This window comes from Crocodylus porosus, unplaced genomic scaffold (genome assembly GCF_001723895.1).
Source record: "Crocodylus porosus isolate Cpor-Errol unplaced genomic scaffold, CroPor_comp1, whole genome shotgun sequence".
NCBI classification, from domain to species: domain Eukaryota; kingdom Metazoa; phylum Chordata; order Crocodylia; family Crocodylidae; genus Crocodylus; species Crocodylus porosus.
Window position 1 is genome coordinate 12086322 of NW_017728922.1, and position 16941 is coordinate 12103262.

Consider the following 16941-nt stretch of genomic DNA (forward strand, 5'->3'; position numbering starts at 1 on the left):
TTCTTTGTGAGTCAGACAGTCTGTGTCCTGTGTCAGGGTTCCCCAAGAACATGGAACTGACAGGTAACAAGATGTTGTTCTGTCTTATACTCTCTTTGACGCTTGGGCTTTCCACAGCCTGCATCTCACTGGGCGCTCGGGCTCTCCGCAGACCGTGTCTTACACCGCGCCTCACCGTGCACTCGGGCTGTCCCGAGCCTTTGCCTCGGAATTGCTGCCCCCTTGTTGGGGGCTTCTTGTGGCTCTCTCTGCCGTGGGTCCCCTTATGAGGCCTCCTCCTTCCCTTTTATAGCCCTCCCAAGCCACTGGTCATAAACAGTGAACACAAAACTCAAGTCCCTAGGCTATAACATACATTTCTGCCAATTAGCTACAACATCACTCGAGCCACCCCCACTCCATCCTTCACCTGTACCAACTGCTTGTGCATTTTGGCCTCTTCTCTTTTCTTGCTCTGGCAGAGTTCCTTCCCCTTTTTTCTGCCAGCAGGGAACTGCCTGCCTGGCCTCAGCCTGGGAGTTATATAGGAACGAGGCCCTCCCCCTTCCCGTCAGCTGACTGCTAACAGGGGTGGGCTCCTGGCTCCCTCCAGTTGCCCTAGCAACCTGCACCTAGGCTCCTTCATTACTGCTCCACAAGTAGCAGACACCTCAGTGCCCTGCTACACCCTGCATAGAAGGGACCAAGCAGGGAAGAAAGATGGAGGTGCAGCTCTCTGTTTGAGGGAGCAGTACATTTCCTTGGAGACTGATATCGGCTCCAAAGAAGGATGGCTTGAAACCCTGTGGGTCAAACTGCGGGGTGGGGGGGGGGAGGGAAGCACAATGAGAGAGACCTAGCTGTAGGTATATACTACAGACCACCAAACCAGGGGGAGAAACTCAATCTAGAGTTCACCCAAGAACTGGCAGAGGCTGCATGAGCACAGGGTATGGTCATCATGGGCAACTTCAGTTATGCAGATATCTCTTGGGAGGAACACTCAGCCAAGTCAGAGCAGTCACCTTCCTTCCTGACCTGCATCAAAAGAGCTTTTCCTGACTCAGGAAGTACACAAGCCAACTAGAGGTAATACTATTCTAGAGTTGGTCCTGGCCAAAGGAGATGACCTGGTAACCAACTTAAAACTAGAAGGTAGCCTGGATGACAGCAAACATGAAATCATCATGTTCACTGTCTGTCTCAAGGCAGACAAATTAGATATCAGGACTGAAATTTTGGACTTCAAAAAATGCAAATTTCAACAAACTCAGGTCACTAGCAGGGAAAGGGCTGTGGGACCAGGAGCCAAAGGTGAAAGGAGTGCATGAAGAGTGGTTGTTCCTTAAAGACACAATCCTCAAAGCACAAAGGAAGTCAATCCCCATGTGGAGGAAAGGTAACAAAAAGGCTGGGAAGCCCTTTTGGCTAAACAGGGATATCATGATCCTCTTAAGAAAGAAGAAAAAGAAGTACAAACAGTGGATGCTTGGGGCATGCCCCAAGGAGGGCTATACTTGTAGGAAACAGATTTGAAGGGCTAAGGCAGCAACTGAACTAAAATTAGCAACAGGAGTCAAGGACAACAAGAAGTCCTTCTTTAGTTATGTAGGGAAGAGGAGGAAAACAAATGGGAGTATGGGGCCAGTGCTCACCAACTCAGGACAGCTGGTTCCTGTCATTCAGGAGAAAACTGAACTCCTGAATGACTATGTTGCTTCATTCTTTCACCAGGCCAAGGGCAAAATCATGCCAGAGAAGGTACAGAATGAGCAGGGTAGGAATGACTGCCTTCCTACTATTACCATAGAACTGGCGTGTGATCATTTGAAAAAAAATAGATATATATAAGTCAGCAGGACTGGATGAACTTCATCCGAGGGTGCAAAAGAAGCTGGCTGAAGTCATCGCAGGACCACTGGCAAAACTTTTCCAAACCTCATGCTGCTCTGGAAAGGTCCCTGAGGACTGGAAGAGAGCCAATGTTGTGTCCATCTTCAAGAAAGGGAGGAGGGAGGACATAGGTAACTATAGACCAATCAGCCTAACTTCTATCCCAGGGAAGATCTTGGAAAAAATAGTCAAGGACTTTATATACAGTAGGCTTGTAGATGGTAGGATTCTGAAAGACAACCAACATGGCTTCATCATGGGGAGGTCTTGTCTTACCAACCTCATCTCCTTTTATGATCAGGTAACTTGCCACCTGGATAAGAGAGAGAAGGTTGACAGTGTATACCTTGACTTCCAAAAAACTTTTGATCTAGTATCCCATAATGTTCTCATGAGAAAATTGGAGATCTGTGGGCTTAACCATGAGAAAGTTAGGTGGGTAGGGAGCTGGTTGCGGGGTAGGGCCCAGAGAGTTCTAATACATGGATCTTTGTTATCTTGGTGAGAAATGGCCAGTGGTGTCCCTCAGGAGTCAGTGCTTGGTTCAGTGCTTTTCAACATCTTTATCAATGATTTGTATGTGGGGGTGAAGAGCTCACTGGCCAAGTTCATGGACAACACCAAGTTATGGGGAAATGCAATCACGCTTGAAGATAGGCTGCAAATACAGATGGACCTAGACAGGCTAGCAAGTTGGGCGGATCGGAACCAAAAGAAGTTCAACATCAAAAAAAGTAAAGTGCTCCATCTAGGGACAAAACCCCCACTACACACCTACAGGATTTGCAACACCAAACTGACCAGCACCATGAATGAAAGGGACCTGGGGGTAATAATAGACTACAGTATGAATATGAGCTGGCAGTGTAACACTGTAGCCAACAGGGCAAATAATACCCTGGCATATATCAATCGATGCATCTCCAGCAAAACTAGGGAAGTGATTCCTCCATTCTACTTGGCATTGGTAACACCACAACTGGAGTACTGCACCACACTTCAACAAGGACATGGTAAGCTCGAGAGAATCCAGAGAAGGGCCATCCATATGATCAGAGACTTGAATGGCAAGTCATATGAGGAAGGGCTGAGGGACCTGGGACTCTTCAGCCTGACAAAGAGAAGGCTGAGAGGGGGCTCGTTAGTGGCTTACTGCTACATCGGGGCGTACATCAAGGACTCTGTGAACAACTGTTCACCAAGGCAGCCTTGGGGAAAACCAGGAGTACTGCCCATAAATTCCTGGAAGACCATTTCAGGCTCAACATCAGAAAAACTTCTTCACAGCTAGGGTGTCCAGACTGTGGAATAAGCTTCCTCCAGAGGTGGTCCAATCACCTACCATGGAAATCTTCAAGAGGAGACTGGATAGTCACCTTGCTGGCGTCACCTGACCCCAGTTGTCTTCCCTGCTTGGTGCAGGGGGTTGGACCCGATGATCTTCCGAGGTCCTTTCCAGCCTCACACTCTGAGAATCTATGAATCTGTAAGTTCATCGAATCCCCTAGATGCTCATTGTCAGCATTTGGTAGTCATTAGAAATAATTGCAAGATGATGTGAGGGGGAACAAACCCTCCTCCCCACTGTGCCACACCACCAGACTTGTGTTAACTTGTGCTATTTGTCTCTGTCCTGCAGGGGTGCTTTCCTCAAACTATGGGGTACTGCTGCTGCCCAAATGGTTTTGGGCTGCCCTGTCTGCTGAATTTCCTTCAGGGTGGGGTGGCTGCCACTTTGAATGGTTGTATTTTTAAAAGTGTAACTCAATCATGGTTTTGCTAATGTGAAAAATAAAATAAAAGGTTGAATAGAAACATTAAAGGATTTTTATGTAAAAGAGAATGCACGATCTGCCTCCTGTCATTTGTATCCTCTCATCAAACAGCATGTCTGATTGGGGTGGGCAGGGATGGTTTGGTGTTGTTGTAGAGGTGGATTAAGATTCCTTGGGTACTGGGGATCACTGTGCCCAGAACAGCTGCCCCACACACGGGGGATCTCTGATCAGCCTACTCCACCTCCTGCCTGGCAATTACCACACTGCCCAGCATGCATGCATGCTGGTGGGGGTACAGGGACCCCCAGTACCCAAGGAATCTTTATCCACCTCTACAACAACACCAAACCAGTGCAAAGACAGTCTGATGAGCTGCCCCCCCCCCCCACCTTGCACAGCAGGGGATGGTGTGGTTGAGGTGATACAGAAAACAAAACCCAGGCTCAGTAAGAGGAAATTTCTTATCACTTTCCCTATTTGCATTTCAATCCTATTACTGCTTGCATCACAGATCATCACCTGCAGTCATATCCCCCCCCCCGTTTTACTCCTCCTTTTCTTCTCAAGTTGCCTGCCACCCCAAAACAATCCAGACCTATCCCACATGCCCCCCACCCACTGCAACCCCTCCCCTCCATCCTACAGGGAATATGTTCTCTTCAAATCCCATGCAGAGACCTCCCCAAGAGTCCGTTACAAACCAAGTATCCAAAACTTTATCTCAGTAAGAATTTATTCAATTATAGAGTAATAAGAAATGCAAGATGAAATACAAAAATGATCCATTTACACAATTACAGAGCACATTCCCCCTCCTCAGCAGCCAAGATGTATGCCACCAGGCAATTTGTGATGACAGCTCCCCTGCTGCTGTTTGCCTGTATCTCTAACCGCCTCCCCCTTGCTTTCTGTGTAAGTCTTGCATCTTCAATGGTTTCCCTTAAGTTTTCATTCCAAGACTCACTGAAAACCTCATCCCTTGTCTCACAGATATTATGCAGCATGCTGCCATTATGAACAAGGTGATGTTCTCAGCCTCGACCTCTAGCCTGTAGTTGAGTGATCTCCAATGGGCTTTCAAGCGCCCAAATGAATGCTCTACACTCATGCAGCATTTGCTTGGTTGATGGTTGAACAGTAATTTTTGTGGGTCACTTACTTGCCTGCTGTAAGGCTTCATAAGCCAGGGCAGGAGTGGGTAAGCCACATCAGCAATTATCAGTTGGGGCGCTGAAACAACCTGGATGACAACCTCCCCCAGTCCTGGGGCATATTGGCCCTTCTCATCATCCCAGGCAGTGGTGAGTTTCAAAACACACATGCACCGTGGGTGCTTCCTGCCTATCCTGAGTAAATGTTTGTAAATCTACCTTGGTGATCCACTATAGCTTGGAGAATGACCGAAGGAAATCCCTTTCTGTTTATGAATGAACAGTTGTCCTGGGACTGTTTTAGGATGGAAATGTGTGTGCTGTCAAGTGCTCCATGCAGTTCAGGAAGCCCACTGCCCAGAATCCTTCCACCATCTCCCAGGGGTTACTTAGGCAGATGAATTTGTTTGCGGCCAGCTCCTGCAGCAGGTGGTATACCTCTCTGATCACCCTCACAGCAGTGCAGGGAGCCACACTGAACTGATTCACAACATAGCGCAGGATTATTGGAGTAGCCAGTTTCATCACAGCCATGGCAATATGCTTCTCTGGGCTGCTGGGCTTCCACGTGACAGTTGTCTGGCTCTGGATGTGTGGTGCAAGCAACATAGCAATATGGAAGAACGTCTTTTTGCTCATTCTTAATGTTTCCAGCCACTGGTCATAATTCCACATGGACATGATGATTCTTTCCCACCAGTCCGAAAGGCTTCCATGTGCCATCTGGTAAGGCTTGCCCTTAATGTATGGCCAACATGCCACTGTGGTCTTATGAACCCATGCTTGATGCTTGTTGCAACATGGGAGTACCTTGTACAGTTCAGTCCAGAACCTTTTCTTCAAAGCAAACATCCCAAGTTATCTATTCATGAGTTTTACAAGACACCAGCACAAGTGCATCAAGTTTATAAAGTACTCTTGTAGAACCATACTTCCACAACGTGAATCTTTGATGGCATTCAAAATTAACTTCTGCTTTCTGCTTAGTCCATCAGGACAAGAGGAAGCCATTTTCTTTAGCAAGCAGGCCACAAACCCAATTCTGCCTCTGTTCCCTGTTGTTCAAAGCCTGCAACAATCAGTCCCTTGTTACCATGAAATCACTCATGTAATTTATACATCAATAGCTACACAAATCTTGTGCTCTTCCAAATCCTCCTTGCATCTTTCCAGTTTTGGTTGAAAAGAGCTGAAATGTTACCACATTCCTATCCCCAATCCTTCCTTAGCTTCCTGCATTTCACATTTGATGTGTTAAACACCCCCTGACCCCTCAAAAGGTAGGCTACGCTTGTCTGTTTTCTGTGAAAAATTGCCTGTCTGCTTAAACACTAGACCAAACCATACATCATCCATCCCACCTCAGACACTACATGGCATCGGCCCAATAATTAATAACAGTTTTCAATGCAGTGCTGCGAATTCAGGCTTCAGGCTTCCCTGGTGTTCCTTGTAAGTTGAAGGTCAATGCTGGCTAAGCAAATAATTTTAAATGGTATTGTAATTATGGTCTCCCCAGAACAGCTTCTCAGTTCCTCAAGTCAAGTCACAGATGGCTGTTTTAGAAAGCAGATAGGTGCAGGCTGCCAATGTCTTTGCATGACAAAATTGCCAGAAAACCATTCAAAAGCCATGACACACTCACTGCTGAAGCCTGGCAGCCAACAGCACCCTAAGCACAGGGAAGGGTTTCTATTCCATTCCACAATTTATCTTCAAGCACATGGAATATTCAACTTCTATGCTTTTCACCCAAAAATGAGATTAGGGACCACCACCCACATTGCACCCCCTCCCACACTGTAAGAACCCTGATCACCTTATGGAAACTGCTTTTGTTACTGCCTGTATATCTAATGGAAATGTGTTTCAATCATCCATTCTAACTCATTTGCAGTTTTTCACCTGCAGTGATTGTTAGGGTGACAATATTTGGATCTTGGGGAGCACTGGATCTGCAGATGAATAAAAGGCAAAGCTGCTAACCACAAGGCAGAATGGTATGTTAAAAGTAACATTGCAAGATGCTTAGCAAGCATTTTCCTAACAATATAGTAGTGTTGTAAGATATATAGCTCATTGTGTAAGAAGAACAGGATACAGACCAATGGCTGTTGTTAGGAGATAAGGCAGAAGTAAGACCCTGGAGATGGTGAAGAAATCAGCAAGAAACCGCAAATGACCAAAAGAAGCTGGGGTCAGGGGTCTAGGCATGTGCTCATAGCAAAAAGACATGCAAATAATACATGCATAGGCAATTCCATTCTAATGAAGTAAACAGTAAACAGAGGTGAAGCTCAAGATAGGAGGGAATATGGGTGGAACAAAGAAGGGAAAAATGTGGAGTAAATGTTAATGAGCATAAACCAAGGTGTATAAATATGGAAAAAACAAATGTTTGTGGCTGCTCTCTAGTTTGTTGGACCTTGCCCAAAGCTGTCTCCTTTTTGAATAAAGCTGTTGATTAGCAATGTGTGTAGGTGATGCCTGATGGCATCGATCCATTGTCTCCCTAGTCAGTGGGCATCGCATGGAGTCAAGGTCTAACAGTGATCATCACCCACCATTTTCACCAATCACCAGCACAATAGTTGTGTGAGTATCCTTCTGAATGCCAGCAGATAGACTATCAAAAGTAAAGAACTGCCACAAATGTCTGGAGAATGCACAAATCACACTTGGATTATGCCTCTCTTCATAAAAGGTACACAGGTGGCAGGTTCTTGGATATACCCCAGAAAAGGTCATAGCAGGCTGTACTGCAGACATCACTATCTCATCTGCTCTGCTTTTGTTGGCAATGGAAGGGACCAAGAAAAGGCAAAATTTGGAAGACATGCCAGATACTTCGCAAGGCCGTGGACCAATTGAGGCACTGATTGATATTTGGGGTGAAAGGAAAGTGCTGACACAACTGGAAAACCAAATAAATAAGCTAGTATATGTGGCTATTGTGCAACTTTTAGAGGAATGTAGCATCTATTGGGCCTGGAAAAGTGCCGCAGTAAGATCAAGTCTTTAAAGTGTGCTTTCCATCATGTCAAGGACAATAATTTTCATTCGGTGCCGCACATAGAATGATTCCATTTTATGAAAGCTGTCTACCATCCTTAAAAGAGATGCTTCACAGGCTTGCCCGAATGAATTTGGGACAACAGGTTTGTTGCACAAGGAACCAGAAAATCCTCGGTGCCACAGCACATTGGCAGCCATTTCTCAAGCTCCATGCAATCAGCCTCCTCAGTCACTGACTCAGTCACAGACTAACGACCTCACTTGGGGCTGCTCAAGGGACCTCTACGGCACACAGCCTGAAATGAGCTTGCCTTCTGCTCTGGTTAACCCATGCCTTTTGGTACCAGATACCCACGATGATGAGCAGCAGGGGACCTGAAACAACTTTTCTGCTCATGATGAGGAAGAGGACTCTGACTCAACCAATATTCTGTTGCAGGAGTCTTTAGGTTGCCAAGCGAGTCCTGTGCCGGAGACCCCACAAGCCTCGCTAACAGTGACTAGTAAGTTATAGCAGTGGTGTTAGACATGGGGCTAAAATATTACTGTTACATGCATCCTTAGTCTCCTGGGGTTGGGGAGATTGGTCCCTGTCATGGGGCGGGGTCCTAGGAGCGGCCGTGATCTCCCCTAGCGCCCCCTACCATGCCAAGTTGATATAAATGCACCCTCGTTCTCGTCCGCCACGTCTTTGGTGGTATTAGTGCTATGGGAGGCTGCCTTTTCAACCCTTTGGACACGGTACCCCCGATGTATCCCGGCCAGTGCCCCATCTCAGCTGACCCCGTGCACTAAAGCCTTAAGGGCTACACGTGGCTCCTACCACCCCTAATACCATGCCCCAAGCCTTGCAGATGTACCGGCCATTGTCTAGGTAAATCCCTTGCTGTGCCCTCACGGCAGCCCCTTACTTGCCTCGCTATAGCCCGCTTCCTCACGGACGTCCTCTGGGCTTGTCTTAGTTGCCTGCACCCTCGTGGGTTCCCTGGCCTCTCTCGTGGCTGTTTAGCCTGCGCTCTGTCACAAGTGCTCCCTGGTCTCTCTCGCCTCTCACCACTGCCCGTGCTCCCCACAGATGCTCTCTGGCCTCTCTTGCAGCCGTGCCCCACGGGACACTCTCACGATTCTGCCCGCACTGGGGCCCTGTCTCCCAAACAGGGCTCAGGTGGCTGTAGCCGTGCCTTGCCCCCAAATCCCTTCCCTGGGGCTTCTATTCCTGTGCGCCCTCCCTGGGGCTTCTCGCCCATGGCCACTCTGGTGCTCCTCACAATTGGGGCTCAGGTGGCCGTAGCCGTGCCTGGCCCCTAAATCCCCTCCTCGGGTCTATGATTCCTATATGGCTCAAGCGGCCTTGGCCTTACCTGGCTCTCAATCCACTGAGCCCCTTTTCAGGGCTGGGGTCAGTGCACCCTTGACTGCTGTGCCCTTTCTGGTACCAGGGTCCCCACACCACTGTGGAGCCCCTAATGAGGCCTCCTCCAACCCCTATTAGCCTTACCTGGTCCTCCAGTGTAACAACCAAAAGCAATAACATCAGCCAATCAGCTGCAACTCAAAGCTAAGCCTCCTGGCTAAAACATAAACTCTAAACCATCAAGCAATTTATCAACCCAAATCCCTACCAGGACTTCCTCCACCCAGTCTCCTCACACAGGAGCTGTTTCAGGCCATCGGGCTTCACTGCACTGCCTGCTTCAACAGAACTCCAACTTCCTCAGCTGCCAGAGGGGAACTGCCTCCTTGGCCTCAGCCTAGGCTGTTTATATAGGCCAGGCCCTGCCCCCTTCTGGTCAGCTGACCACAGTGGTTGCCCCGGCAACAGGCACCTGTACCTTTTCCTAGGAGCAGGGTGCTTCAGTGCCCTGCGACACACCTTCCCCCCCTAAGTTTGAGTATCCCTAGGAGCGGGGTGCAGAAGTGCCCTGCGACAGTCTCCTTAAACAAATCTAACCTATTCCCTGCTGGGTAGATGATGGTACATGTTTTTTCTAGGCAGAGGGGTACCAGGCATAGGCAGGGGAGGGACAGGATGCCTTGAGACTTGTCAGAATATTTTAGGGGTGCAGCCTTTAGAACACGGTTGGGTGATAGTGGGTTTTCATTGTTAATTCTTGTGTGGGGTGTCCTGTTAAAATATTTAAATAATGACTGTTTAAAAGTAGCCTAACACCTCATGAGAGCCTTCTTTTTCTCTTGTACACAACAAACCCCACTACTACAGCTGTGGTTCCTGGATCATCAAGAGCAGCTGTTAACGCTCAACATCAACACAGTTATAGAATAAATCAAAGACTATCTAAGGAAAATATCCTTCAGATACTGGCTGAAGTGTCCCAAAATATATCTATGTCCACTGACCGAATGATATCTGAAATTCATGATATCTTCAATAGGTTAACGAGGAGGGAGGAAGCCAATTTTGATCTTACGGAAACCAGGACTAATGAAATGTTAGAATGTTTTAAGGAATCCAATAAGAAGGCTGATCGTAGTTTGCAGCTGGCTGGAGCAAAGGTTTAGACAGCAGCTTCTAACACGGTTACACGATTGCAACAGTATGGAGAGAAGCACTGATGATAGGCCACCCCAACCAACTGTTCATTCTCTTCCAAAAGAGAGCTGTGCATCCTCTAGCCACAAGAGGAGAGCCCCAAGATGATGAAGGGCAGGAGGATACTGAGCAGCCTTGGGGATGGTCCAAGTGGGGGGAATCTCGTGGGGAACCAGGTTCTCGAGTATACAAAAAGCTGAGAGGTGTCCTAATAGAATTCCCATTCAATGGGCAGTCCTCAGTGATCAAGCTCTAACTGAGAATGCATGCTCTTCCTCCTGATGTGCTGGCCTGTAGTAAACCCCTACCACCAAATCCCTCTCCCCCCACCCTCCTTGAAGTTTGACCCACAGGGTCTCAGTTAAGCCTTCCTCTGGTCCCATTTGGAAGGTAGAACTGGTATACTATTCCCTAACATGGAGTGCAACCCCCCCCACCTTTTTTCCCCTTCCTATCTCTTTTAAACAACCTATAGCCTTCTGTGTCTAATGCCCAGTCAAATGTTTCATCCCACCATGTCTCTACTAGGCCAACCAGGTTGATTTTACTACTTGCAAGCAGGACAGCAAGCTCCTCCTGCTTGTTCCCCATGCTTCTTGCATTAGTGAAGAGACACCTTAATTCCGCCCAAGGAGCTCTGGGCACCCCCCCTACCTGAGAGACAACTGGTCCCTTGGTATATACCTGAGCTCTTACCTGGGCAGGTCCTACACCTGGTTGAGTTTTCTCTTGCTCTTGTGGATCCCCACTCCCCGACAAACTTAGTTTGAAGCCCACCAGAGGAGGTCAACTAGCCAGTAAGAAAACAAACTCTTACCTTTGGGGGAGAGATGGAGACCATCATGCCCCAGGACGCCCTCTGATCTGAAGTGCAGGTCATGGCCCAGGAAGCCAAATCCGGTGTGATGACACCAACTCTGGAGGTGCCAATTCACCTCACGGATGCAGGCACTCTGCCACTGACGGCCTCCACTAACTGGGAGGAAGGACGAAAAGACCACCTGGGCCCCCAACTCTCTAAGCCTGGCCCCCAGAACCACATAGTCATCCATGATCTGGTCCAGACTACTCCGGGCCGCATCATTGGTTCCCACATGGATGAGGACCATAGGATAGTAGTTGGAAGGCCAGATGAAGACTGGCTTCATTCTTAGTTATTTGTGGATAAAGGAGTTTTGGTGCTGATAGTACTGTTGATGGGGGGGACCTTTTTGGTGCACTTTTCTGTTTTAATTCTTTTATCTGAGATTTCAGTTTCTCTTGGAAGTGCTTAAGACTCTGAATTTGAGATTCTTGACATCTCTTGAAAGCTTCTTCATACCAATTAAAAAATGTGTCCCATTGAGTCTGTGGTATATTACTACCTCTTAACTCAAGGTCTCTGCAGAGATGAACAATTTTACTTAAATCAAATGTTCCCTCCAGGGGAAACTGCCAGCTAAAATCATCTCTGGTATACCAATTCTATTTGTCTAGAAACTTACAACTTTTATGGCCATAGTGTGTGTACATGTACAATGCTGGAGTCCCTTCTGGTGGAGCTGGTACATCTTTAGATCCTCCGCTCCCTGTTTCCTTAACACAATTCACACAGGTCTTTTACACAGGAATGGCTTATTGAGGGTGTCTGGTCAGGTCATGAGATTTGCTAGTGGCACAGAAATGCTGCGGCTAATGTCCAAAGACAAGACACCACGGCAATAATGGCACACAACGCAGTTACTCACGGTTAGACACGGCCCATTATGAGGGTGGGGAAAGGGTAAACCTGTCCACTGGGTTATGAGGTTCCAGTTGGGCCCCCTTGCATTCAAAACTGCCCTTCCGGACAGTCTTGCGGCACCTGAACCCAATCTTAGTCTCAGACCTGGTCAGTGGCTCATATTTCTCAATTCATACTTTCAATTCACACAAGGGAATTTCTGCGTTGAGGCACGAGGTTCAAGAGCATTTCTTTAGTCTCAGCCCTGGTCAACGCTTATCATGGAAAACACTCACACTCTAAAAGTTTCCGCTTTGCACCCTTGCTTTCGAAGAGCACACAGACCAAATCTGTTGTCTTCAGGGCGGCTGCACAAGGTTTCCACTCCTGGCCTCAGAGAGACCGCATAGTTCTTTACAAAACTTAACTCAATTCACATGGGGAAATACTTTCATTGACAACAGCAACACAGAGTCTTTAACCTTAAGTCTTTCTACTCACAGTTACAACTTACACAGTGGGTCTGACAGTTCTGGCAGAAAAAAAGTTCAGATAGGGTGAGCCTCAAGCAGTGAATCGGGAAGACACAGAGACAGCCTCTCACTGAAAAGCCCCAATAGAGATTTCAAAAGGTCTCTTACCTTGGTTTGTCGCCAGGGCTTCAGTGAAGAGATGTCTGTGTCCCAACTGATCACTTCTGGTGTCTCTATCTGAGTCACAGCACCAAATTGTGGAAGAAATCAAACTTTGTGTTGTGGTTGAATCTCCGAACTGACAGAGCCAGCTTTTCTTTAATTAGGGCTATACTGTGATCACAGAGAGAATTCCAGACAGCAAGGGGAATCACCCACTTGTCTGTTTCAAAGGATTTCTCAGACTCCCTAAGTTTACAAGCATATATCAAGACTAAACAAGGCATGCAGGAATCCTTATGTCAGAACATGTAACTGAAATAAGCAGTATCAGCACTTCTCATCTTTGTCTGTTTTCCTAGTCAAGTAGGCCAGAAGCCTGACTAAATTTGGTACTACAAAGGGAAAACAAAAAACAACCTGAGGGAGGTAGTGGGGAGGGGAAGATGATGACTGCAGGAGAACGGGTGGAGAAAAGCAGAAAAAAGGCAGGAAAAAGAAATGAAAAGTGGGGGACTACAGTAGGAAAAGGGTCAGACTGTCTAGGGGAGGGAAACCAAACAAGAGAAGAAGAAAGGTTCACAAAATAGGAAAAAGCTTTCAGAGCTCTGAGCAAACACTCCTGTCGGCGGCTATTTTGAAAGAAACAAACAAACAAACAAACAACCATGCTCATCAAATACACCAGTAAAGAGTGGTGCCTCCTAGAATCTGACACCGATCTTGTTTTCACTCCTGTCAAAAGACACATTTGAAATCTTTACAATGCGTCATCAATATTATTCTGCAGGTAGTAAATATGATAGTTAGAAAGAATTCAAGTACTTGGGCTTTCTTCTCACCCACCATAATTTCATAACTTCTATTTTTAGAAGTCTTTCAATTACATAATCAGTATCCTGATTTATACCATTGCTCCTCTGTCTGGGTTGCGGTCTCTTTTATGTCAGGGCAAGGAACAGCTGTCAGGGGAGATGACATTGAGCAGTTAGCCCATTCAAAAGTTCTACTAAAAATCTTTGTCATTTTCGCACATGGCTCAGGAGTGTGGCTGTCCTGCACTCTTCTTGGGGCTGTTGGTCCCCGAACCCCAGCTTGTGTCCACAGCATTGCCAGTGTTGCCATGCTGGCAAGGTAGTGGTGCAGGACCATGTACAGTCATGTGTACCAGAGTGGGCTTATCCATAGCACCCGTGGAGTGGGTAAGGTAGGACCGCGAGTGGGTGCCCATGCCTGATGCAGTGGCAAATGTACTCTATTCCCAATAGGATTTCTGTTACACTGTGGGCAGTTGAAAGGCATCTTGCAGATTTCTGGGTTCCTGCTGTGTCAGTTTGGTTATCCTGTCCAATTTATCCTATGTGATGTAGGGTGTTTTCTAATACCTTTGTAAAGGCCTAATGGCTGGTCATTAGGTGATAAATGCCCTGAGCCACAAGACAGAAGCCTTGGTCATGCAGGCCCCAAGTTGGTTGGCACCAGTCTTGTGATTAGTATTATGGGGTTTCCCCCCACCCAGCCTGACAATAGATTTTTATCAAAGCTCTTCCCCCCTATGTCTTGGTCTTCAATAAAGGTACTTCAGGCTTATTCAAGACAGGGTAGTGAAAACAGCTTATTGAAAATATTTACTGTAATAATATTTGCATCATTAAAGATTTACACAAGCTTCTTCATTTGTGTATATTGTGCAGGACAGGACACAGTGTATTATTAAGGATGTATGCATGTATATGGGGTACCCTCAAATCCTCAAATGTTTTTTTGCCAACAATTTATAGAGTTCTGAGTGACCTGTCCTTGGAAAGGTCAGATCTAAAAAAGCAGTGCACTTTGCAGGCATCATTAACAAAATTTTGCAATGAAGGGAGATACTGCAACCACATGATTGCTCTGTGCAATGAATACTGTGAATAGGCTTGTTTTTTTCTTTCATTGCAAGGCGGACAGAAGAAATAACACCCATATATGCTAAACTAGGTTTAGTAATGTCCCTTGGGGTTAACCAGCCTTGTCAAGCACACTGCGCTGGGGGTGTGTTGATGACTGTTGGCACTGAGTGCAGGGCTGGTGCTGCCATTGGTAGTATCACTTCCCTTTAAAGACCTTGCTTGTCAAAAGCTTAGTGTGCATGTTTTGGTGTGTGTTCCGACCTGTGTTGGCATTATGCAGCCACCGTGGTAGCTGATGAGCTCTCCCATGCATGACTTGTGCAACTGTAGGGATGACCATGGTGAACCCTAGTAATTTTGACAGTCAGGGGGTGTTTCTAATGGGGTTGGCCAGCCCTGTCATGGTGCACCCCTGAGGTGGCCTACCTGTGTCATCCAAGATTTAGAGAATTGTAAAGGTTGTCTGGGAAACCAGGGTGGGAGAAGATAGGAATTTCTGGTGTTAGAGAATGGGGATTGGATTGCTACTAGATGATGCAATTTTGGTATTCTTTGGAGTGTAGAACATAGGTGGATTTAAAGTGGAATTTCAACCTTTCCTTGTCTGGAAAAAAAAAAAAAAACCAGTACAAGACACTTTCCAAAGTCCTTTGGGGAACTTTCTCTCTGTCTCAATTTTCAAAAAAATACTAAAGCAGTTAAACCAACAAACAGATAGAAAGTGAACCTAACTGAGCTCACAACCCCCACCCCCACCCTTTAACGTTAAAGATAAATACTAGATAGAAATATAATCTGCTTTGAGAAAATTGGGGTGACAGCATATGAGGGAGCATTGCCTAAGAAGCATACCACCACAAGGGGTAATAGAGCATCCCATCACCCCTCTTGTGTGTTAAAAGCCTCTCTAATTGAAATTGAGGAAAAAATACATGCATTCATCAGTTAGAGCTTGATCACTGAGGACTGCCCATTGAATGGGAATTCTATTAGGACACCTCTCAGCTTTTTGTATACTCGAGAACCTGGTTCCCCACGAGATTCCCCCCACTTGGACCATCCCCAAGGCTGCTCAGTATCCTCCTGCCCTTCATCATCTTGGGGCTCTCCTCTTGTGGCTAGAGGATGCACAGCTCTCTTTTGGAAGAGAATGAACAGTTGGTTGGGGTGGCCTATCATCAGTGCTTCTCTCCATACTGTTGCAATCGTGTAACCGTGTTAGAAGCTGCTGTCTAAACCTTTGCTCCAGCCAGCTGCAAACTACGATCAGCCTTCTTATTGGATTCCTTAAAACATTCTAACATTTCATTAGTCCTGGTTTCCGTAAGATCAAAATTGGCTTCCTCCCTCCTCGTTAACCTATTGAAGATATCATGAATTTCAGATATCATTCGGTCAGTGGACATAGATATATTTTGGGACACTTCAGCCAGTATCTGAAGGATATTTTCCTTAGATAGTCTTTGATTTATTCTATAACTGTGTTGATGTTGAGCGTTAACAGCTGCTCTTGATGATCCAGGAACCACAGCTGTAGTAGTGGGGTTTGTTGTGTACAAGAGAAAAAGAAGGCTCTCATGAGGTGTTAGGCTACTTTTAAACAGTCATTATTTAAATATTTTAACAGGACACCCCACACAAGAATTAACAATGAAAACCCACTATCACCCAACCGTGTTCTAAAGGCTGCACCCCTAAAATATTCTGACAAGTCTCAAGGCATCCTGTCCCTCCCCTGCCTATGCCTGGTACCCCTCTGCCTAGAAAAAACATGTACCATCATCTACCCAGCAGGGATAGGTTAGATTAAGGAGACTGTCGCAGGGCACTTCTGCACCCCGCTCCTAGGGATACTCGAACTTAGGGGGGGAAGGTGTGTCGCAGGGCACTGAAGCGCCCTGCTTCTAGGAAAAGGTACAGATGCTGGATGGATCAATGTCAACCTGGGAGGGTGTGGGCAGCGGAGTCCCCCAGGGCTTGGTCCTTGGGACAGTGCTGTTCAAAATCTTCATTAGCGACCTGGACGAGGGTGTGGAGAACACCCTGCTCAGGTTCGCTGATGACACCAAGCTGTGGGGTAAAGTGAATACACCAGCAAGCAGGGACCGCATCCAGGCAGACCTGGATAGGTTGGAGAAGTGGGCAGATCTGAACAGGATGCGGTTCAGCAAGGACAAGTGCAGAGTGCTGCACCTGGGGAGAGGGAACCAGCATTATGGTTATAGGTTAGAGGCTGACCCTCTCGGCAGCACAGAGGCAGACAGGGATCTTGGAGTTATGATCGACTCCAGGATGAATATGAGTTGCAAATGCGATGAAGCAATAGGCAGAGCCAACTGCACCCTGTC

The 16941-nt window shown here is 46.8% G+C and overlaps 1 long non-coding RNA gene across 1 annotated transcript in view; it reads right to left on the reverse strand.

Annotated features, from left to right (window-relative positions):
• Positions 1–4365: 4365 nt before the first annotated feature.
• The window catches only part of LOC109313222, a 35221-nt gene continuing 22645 nt past the window's right edge, over positions 4366–16941 (reverse strand). Inside the window, exon 2 of the long non-coding RNA XR_002101995.1 lies at positions 4366–5870. This is a non-coding gene — a long non-coding RNA (uncharacterized LOC109313222). The remainder of the gene's footprint in view (positions 5871–16941) is intronic.